We start from the raw sequence: 9,105 nt of genomic DNA, 5'->3' as shown, positions 1-9,105 counted from the left end.
ATGCGCTCAAAGAAATCAATATTTAACCACATGATCTCACCTGTGAAAATTCTTCTATTTTCATATCCATGAAAGTGTCTAGATTTTTATGCCTCTGAATAAGTGAGTTAAAGCATAAGTAAACAAACATGAGTAGATCAAATACTCATTAGCATCAAATAATCTACCAAGATCATAAATCATCCATAGCAAGCTATATCATTGGGAGATCTAATTAGCTTACTATTCTTCATTTCAAAGGGCTAACTAGCTCTCTATGAGTAAACACAAGTATTTACTCACCCACTGGCAGAATAACTACAAAGTTCATAAGCACCATAGCCTCACCATTGACATCCTTTCCACATAGATCTTTGGATGGGGGGGGCACATTGGAAGCCTAATTCATGTATGGCATGTTGCTTGGATTTTCCTTGAAAGGTACAAGACCAATAAATTATCCTCTAAAGCATAACTAAGCCATACTTGTTCGCCAACCCAAACCTCTCCACAACAAATGGATAACAATCTCTTCACCATAGAGAATAATGAAGAAATTCTCCATCAACCTCACAACTTGATTAAATTCTTTCATTAGTCTTTCCAATGGTTTTAACCTCACCTCAATCAAAGGGTCTAAATGACCCATTTTTATGCACTTGAATGCACTTAAAAACTAAAAAAGCACATGGGATGAAGAATGTAGGGAAAACATCGACTAAGAAGCTACTATCTTACATTCCTTCATCACTATATCAGATGAGGAATTGAGGTTCACACTTGTTTTGATGATTGTGATGTGGTTGTGCCTACGTTCCTTCAGACCCCCCATCTCTTCTCCTCCATTTCTATAATAAGAATTTAAGCTCAAAGTTAAGACATTGTAACCATGCTTGTGATTACCATAGAAAATATATTTATTAAATGTACATGAAAGTACTCAAAATTTCTATTATATGTGCTGACATATATTTGTCTACGCACTTGTATCTAGATCTAGCTAGGGAAATTTATGGAAATAAAGTCACCATAAATTTTCCTAGGTAGAGCTAGAGGTAGCTAGAGGAGGGTTATGAAGACAAAATTGCCAAAAATACACTATATATCAAATATACGATAGAAATTTGGAAATATTTATGTACTTTTATATACATTTAATAAATATATTTGCCAACTTATCTCTATTATGCCTAAATAGACTATCTCTAGCTAGAACTACTTGATCAGCTAAGTGCAAAATAAAGTGCACTTAGATACTTAAAGTACTAGATGTGAAATGCTTCTCAAAAAGACATACACTTCAATGGAGTCAATATTTTATTTCTTGAAGTAATCTTGCATATTCTCCTTCAAGAAATCCTTGTCCATTGGGATATTTTATTGGATCAAAATTGTCATATATAGTACCAATTTATAAATCATGTGTAAAGAAGGATTATTTAATAGTAAGAATGAGAAGATATTCATTGGTGTAAATAAGGATTGCTTTTAATAATAAGAATGAGAAGATGTTCATTGGTGTAAATAAGGATTTCTTTTAATAATAAGAATGAGAAAATGTTCATTGGTGTAAATAAGGATTTCTTTTAATAATAAGAATGATTAGATATTCTTACCTTACCAAAACACTCATCTTATAGGTAGCATCTCTAACTTCCTTGGTTAAGAAACTCTTTATCAATCTTGATAGCACATACTATATATGTTATGATCATTGAAGAAAGGACTAAGTGTAAGAAACAAATCTCACATTATGCAAAGCAACATGTAGCTTTGTACACTAAGTCCATATTAGGGAATTTGGAAAAATCCATGCATTTTGGAAAAAAAGAAATTGACATCTTTAAATTAATTTTGGTAATTTCGATGACTTTAGTAATTTCACTAAATTTGAAAGAGAACGTGGTTGCTACTCAAGGTTGGTAATAACACATATGGGGTGCTTACAAACACCATTTAAGCTACAATATTGCCAAGGAAAGATTCATAAATTTTGAAAGAAAATTATTTAAAAAATAATCAATTCTAAATATTAGGGGACTAACATGCACTAACTTATAAACAAAAGTGACTAACATAAATCTAACTAGTAATCCAATAATCCAAACTCACTCACCTTCACAATAGTCCTCAAATGTTTCAAACTCTCCTTTGCCTTAGCACACATATTTGTTGGAATCTTAATCTTTGTAGCACACTAACATTTCTCTTTTGCAGGTTCCCAATATTGTATTAAAATACTCTTTTAGTTTTCAAATGATCTATTCACATCTATGTTACTATGAGCTACACTCAACCACATAGGATATATTGGTTTAGACAGTCGAATAGGAACAAACTTTATGTTTCTAACATCAACCATGGGATAAAAAGCTTGCTTTGGCCTTTAACTTTGTGGTCCGTAATAGTGATCAACAAATTCCTCTAATCCCAATAATTCATCATCAATATCAACAATTATATCATCCACATGTGTGCCTAGAGTTCTTGCCCAAAAGTTCTGATAGAAGCCTCTATCCTAGATACTTGGTCTCTCTAGTTCTTGAGCCACGGTCTCCCAATACTCAATCATTGGGTGGATGTACAAATTGAAATTTTCATCATATCTTTGAAAATTAGCCCATATTTTCCAATATTGTATGTAATCCTTAATTATTTTTACAACCTCTAAGTGGTCTTTAATGTACTCAAACATTGGAACAACACATGGAACCCCCTGTTTTACAGTAGTATTGTGTTACCATCACTATTCTTCTTTTATAATTCAATACCACCATCTTTTGGCAACCATTCAATGGATTTAGGATGAACTTTATATTGCATAACTGGAACATTTTCCTACATGAAAAATCTGAATTGTAATGGCCTTGAGTTCCCCACTAGCACATCTTGTCCATTACACGTACCCATCAATGAATCCCTTGAAGTCTGGGATATTTATCATCAAGAATGGGGTTGGAGTAGAGATACTTGGCTATCCTTGAATATTTTCATTAAATGTGGGAAGATGAATGCTTGGCTATTCCTGAGTTTCTTAAAAAACCTACTAAACATTGCATCAATATCCTCATGTGTATGACCAACTATCAAAAATCCTAATTAGGCCATCTTAAATATCCCTTTGGTAAACCAATAACAATAAATAGGTGAAAAAATACTGATTCTTGTTCTCTAAGACAGCCTAATTATCCGATTGTAGCATCAAATTCTTTAGTAACTTCTTGAATTATGAACTAGGATTTGTGTCAACACTCTTATTACTATCTCAACATCATTAAATGTGGTTGAACAAGCATCCATATATTCATCATATAGGTAATGGTGAGATCAAGAGCCTTTCTAGAGTTTAAATCATTCAAAAATGTGCTAGTAGATCTAGGTATACCATCATTGGCAAGATCTCCATATGTATGTCTATCACACCTCTCAAGGTTTCATAGACATAAGACAAGAGAACATGTTGTGAAATTTGGATTAGACGGCCATAAGCTAAAAGAAAAATGTTAATAGTGCCCTTGTCCATGTCCGTGTCCATGTGTTATCATTCCCATTATAGTGACACTGGCAATTGTGTTGACTTGTCAATCTCTTGGAATGCACCTTCAATCTCAGGATCGTTGTTTTTTTCTAGTCCATCTTATCATGTATTATGCATAAGTAATTATTAGGATTTAATTTTATGAGTTCAATCATCAAGCGTAGTAGAGGTTCCTATAACTAAGTTGTTACAACATGTGGTTTTTTCTTTGATGCATCAATTTATTACATTCATCTTGGCACTTTGTGGCTCTCTCCCAACATTGATCCTTTTTATACCACTGTATATAGTGTACTTTTAAAACTCACTTGTTGTGGTAAGGCTAACATGCTCAAATTTGGTATTCCAGATCCTACCAAATGTTGATGTTGACATTCCTTTTTGATTGAGATACTTCAACGTCATATTAAACTCATTCGAAATTTCCACCTACTTGTAGTAGACATCTGGGATAACTAGTTGGGTTTCCCTAGTCTTGCTCCTCTAAGGCATCCCTTCAGAATTGTTCTATATAAATTCTTAAATTATTTCCCTTCCTATTTCAATGTGATGTGTTGCCTTCTTATAAGCCCCTTGTTTTTGTGCATTGGCCTTCCTACCATTCTCACATTGATCCCCCTGTACCTGTAAAATGTTTTAGTTGGAATACCATGCATCTTATACCATGCCCTCCTTAAACATAATTTCACACCATTGAATGTGAAGCTATATTGTCTTAATGATAGATTATTATATATATTCTACTAACTAAATTTGGACACTTGATCAAATTTGGAGTACTACATCATATGGCCTATTAAAAGACTCACATTTGAGAATGATTTAGTGCTCCTTATTGAAGAGGATTCCAATGATATGGATGACTAGTTCATCGATGAATGTGTTAATGCTCCAACTAAGAACAGGAGATACTACATGGTGAAAAGGAAACCCATAAAAGGGAATTCAGAGAGGACAACACTAGATGTTTTTTCCCATGTATCTACAAATTGATTATTATAGGAGAAGATATTGTCAAGTTGTTGACCATGATGCAATGATAGAATTATGCAAAGATTTTTTGGGGCGTTACTTACAATCTCACACTGATTATGTGTATGATTCCATGGAAATAGCATGCCATGTGGATGGAGTGGGGTCCTAGTTCTGGCCAAGTGTCCAAATCAACCTCTAACATGGATATATAACAAGGCCCTAGTTTTGGCCAATTTTTGTAATTGTACCTTTAGCTATATCTACATGTATATATAAAGTAAGACAATTGGCCCTAGTTGTGGTCAATTTCTCTAATTGTACCTTTAGCTATATATATATATATATATATATATATATATATATATATATATATATACGTACGTACATATGTACCTATATACACACACACATGCACACACACACACGCACACATATACATAGATATGTGTGTGTGTGTGTGTGTATAAATATATATGAATACATACATACATACCTAAAATATTATATATCTGTATGCATATATGTGTGTATGTGCATATATACATATATATATATGTATACATACATACATACATACATACATACACACATATATATAACTAAAATATTCTATATATGTATGCATATATGTGTGTATATGCATATATACATATATATATATGTATACATAAATACATACATACATACATACATACATACACACATATATATATATATGTATACATACATACATACATACATACATACACACATATATATAACTAAAATATTATATATCTATATGCATATATATATATGTGTATATATATATGATGTATGTATGTATATATATGTGTGTGTATATATATATATATATATATATGTATGTATGTATGTATATATATATATATATGTATATATATATATATATGTATATGTATATGTATATATATGTATGTGTGTGTGTGTGTGTGTGTGTGTGTGTGTGTGTGTATATGTATATGTATATATATGTATGTGTGTGTGTGTGTGTGTGTATATATGTATGTATGTATGTATAAATAAAATTTTATATATCTATATGCATATGTGTGTGTGTATTTAATATATATGTATACACACACACACACAAAAATAAAGGAGGATAATGGTAAAAAATAAGGAAGGGGGGAAAACAACATAAAAGAAGGGGGGGTTTAGTCAAAAATCAAGAGTGGGGGTATGTGTTTAGGTGGGAAAATAATGTGAGAAGGGAAATGTAGGTGGGGCCAAGGGTGGGGGGTTTTGAATTTTGAAATTTGAAATTTCCAAAAGGGCGAGTTTGCACGTGCCTTCTTCTTCACTTTGCCACCAAACTCTGAACTCTGAGATGACGACGAAATCTACTTGGATGATAGCTACCCAACTTTGCACTGATGTCCACCACAACTAGCATTTTGCTATGGCTTGCTCAGATTCTCTCTTATAACCCCAACAACTGAAGCTCTATGCTTGGTAGTGCTTGATACCCGCCATGATGCTCTTGCTACTACCATGGTGGCTTCCATACTATGAACTGCTTTGCCTACCATGGTGGCTTCCATACTACCTTGCACAGCCTCCAAGTGCACAAGAAGTCTTGGTCAATAAGGGCTTTTTACCATAAAAGATAACCTTGATAAGCCACCCAACTCCATGGTGTTGACAATAGAATGTTTAAGAAAACAATGAGAAATGATGCTCATAACCTACGCTTTGTGCCATGGTGTGTTGACAAACACACACACAATAGTTTCTTGACTTTATTGTTGCCTACCATGGCATGCTACCTCCCAATCATTGTGATCACCAAACCTTGGATACCATCATGGCATGCCAAGGTGTGAGAGCCCACACCCGTTCTCCTTAGGTATCTAGTTAACCAAACCCCTAAACAATGTTCTGGCTTGATACACACGGGAGTTGGACGAAGATATGGACATTCTTTCAATTTATCCAAATCCCACCAACATAAATTTGGCCAAGTGTCTAAATCTACATAAAATAGGAATTGCATAATGACCATCACATGTGACCTAATCATTTTGAAATCGTCTAATGCTAACTCCAATTGGGGACTTGCCTCCTAATACTCATCTCACTAGATTTGGCCAACCATTCAATATAGATTTGGACAATTGTCCAAATCTAACTCCATTAAATATTGGAAACTTGTCTAAGGCTAAACTTAATTGGGGATTTGTCTAATACTCATATTAATAGGTTTGGACATCCATTCAATATGGATTTGGACAATTGTCAAAATCTAACTACAATTCATAGCTTGTTACTATTGGTGGGACTTCTATCATTCTTCTCTTACTAGATCTCACCCTTGTTGAAGAATTGCCTAATGGAGACTTGTCTAATTCTCCTCTCGCTGGATTAAGCCAACCATTTATTTATAAATATTTGGACAATTGTCCAAATCTATATACAATTCATAGCTCACTTTTACTCGAGATTTATCTAATGCTCTTGGCATCTCACTAGATTTGACTAACCATTCAATATAGATTTGGACAATCATCTAAATCTATATATAATTCAGAGCTCCCTCATATTAGGAACTCGCCTAATGCTCTTACAAGATTTTGCCAACCATTCAATAAAGATTTTCTCACCCCAATTGGGGACTTGCCTAATGATCATCTCACTAGATTCAGCCAACCATTTAGTATAGATTTGGATAATTATCTAAATCTATCTACAATTTATACCTCACTTCTATTGGGGACTTCCATAATTCTCGTCTCATTAGACCTCACCCCTAACTTTAATTCTTATTAGGGACTTGTCTACTAATGCTCGTCTCGCTCGATTTAGCCAATCATCATTCATTAAAGATTTGGATGTCTACCTACAATTCGAGTCACTCCTACTCTCGAGGGGTTCACCTCTAAGAAATTTTGTGTATCACGTGCATTCAAGAGGTATTAAAAAAACCCCTTACATTTACATACTTTTATGAATAAAATGACCCCTTTTTCTTCATAAACTTGTGGTTTTTTTCTTTAAAATTAGTTAAAAAACCCCTCATGTAAATGTAATTCTGTAACTTTTTTGAATTAATATACCCCTCCTGGGGATGAACTCACATCCTACACTTACATATTTTTAGGTGAACCCCCCGAGCTCATACTAGGGACTCACCCAAATGCTCCTCTCACTAGATTTGACCAACCATTCAATATAGAATTGTCCAAATTTATATACAATTCATAGCTCACTCCTATTAGAGACTTGCCTGATGCTCTTCTCACAAGATTTGGCCAACCATTGAACTAACTTGAGTCACAAAATCCATTGAGAGACTTTCTTGTAGCATAGGTGATGACATACTCCTTAGTACCTTGGATGTATTTTAACACCCACATACTTTCCATTGATTATCCTAGGGCTTCTTGGAGAAATTACTTAAAATGCCAACAAAAAAAATTCATTTCTATCCCAATACTGCATAAGAAAATAAGAATGCTAACAACTAGATTCTGTATGAGGTTTCATCCATATACTTTGAAGTTTCTTAAATGAATAGCTTCATATGCCTTGAGTATCCCACTTGCATATTTTTCTTAGATATAAAAATGTTATCTCATCTATGAGATCTCAATCCCCAAAAAAGTAATATATAATCCCAAGATCAACTATCTCAAACTTATTCCAAACTTTGCAATAGGCATCTGTCTTATTTGTGAGATGTTTTTGTGATCATCCCATTTCAAGATGAGGTCATCTATATAGAGATAGAACAATGACCATATACATCATGCCATGCTTATAAGACATACAAGTTTGCATTTTATGGGCTACAAAAGAGACCAATTCTCATAAAATCAGCATCAGACATTTGATATCATGCTCATGAGCCTATTCCAACCCATAGAGTGCCTTTCACAACTTGCAAATTTTGCTTTTAGATTCACAAACCTTGGTGGCTACTCCACATATACATCCTCCTCAAGGTTCCCATTAAGGAAATCACTTTTTACATCCATTTGGTAGACACTCCTTGGTGGCTACTCCACATATATACATCCTCCTCAAGGTTTCCATTGAGAAAAGCACATTTTACATCTATTTGATATAGACAATCCACCCTCTTTCCCTCCCCCTCCTCCCCCTTTTTCACACTATTAATGCAAGGACAATGTAGATTGTGGTTAATAGGGTGTGGAAGAAAAAGTCTTCTGAAAGTTAAATCTTCGACCTATGTAAAACCTTTGTTGGCAACTAGCTGTGCCTTGTACTTTTTTAAAGTTACCATCAAACATGTATTTTTCTTTTTAAATCCACATAGTGCCAATTATGTTGTGTTTTGGAAGGCCATCCACAGGATCCCAAGTGTGATTTTTATGGGATGGAGTCATATTATGCTTACAGATACCATAAAATTTAGATAACTTATGCTTAAGGACAAGGAAGGTGGGCTTCTAAATGAGTTTTACTTTTAAAAAAATGAAATTCAAAAAAATACAATTGAGAAAAAAACCCACCCCTCCCCCATCCCAAGTGGGGAGCTAAACCCATCCCTCTCCCATCCTAAGTGGCGAGCTCGCCACTTGGGGTGGGGAAGTGGTGGGGTTTTTCTTAATTTCCCTAAATTTCTTTTTTTT

The sequence above is a fragment of the Cibotium barometz genome, chromosome 22, assembly GCF_041138505.1.
Source record: "Cibotium barometz isolate CiBa-2024 chromosome 22, ASM4113850v1, whole genome shotgun sequence".
Lineage (NCBI taxonomy): Eukaryota > Viridiplantae > Streptophyta > Polypodiopsida > Cyatheales > Cibotiaceae > Cibotium > Cibotium barometz.
The sequence above is the reverse complement of the archived record's forward strand: the minus strand, read 5'-3'. Positions refer to the sequence as shown.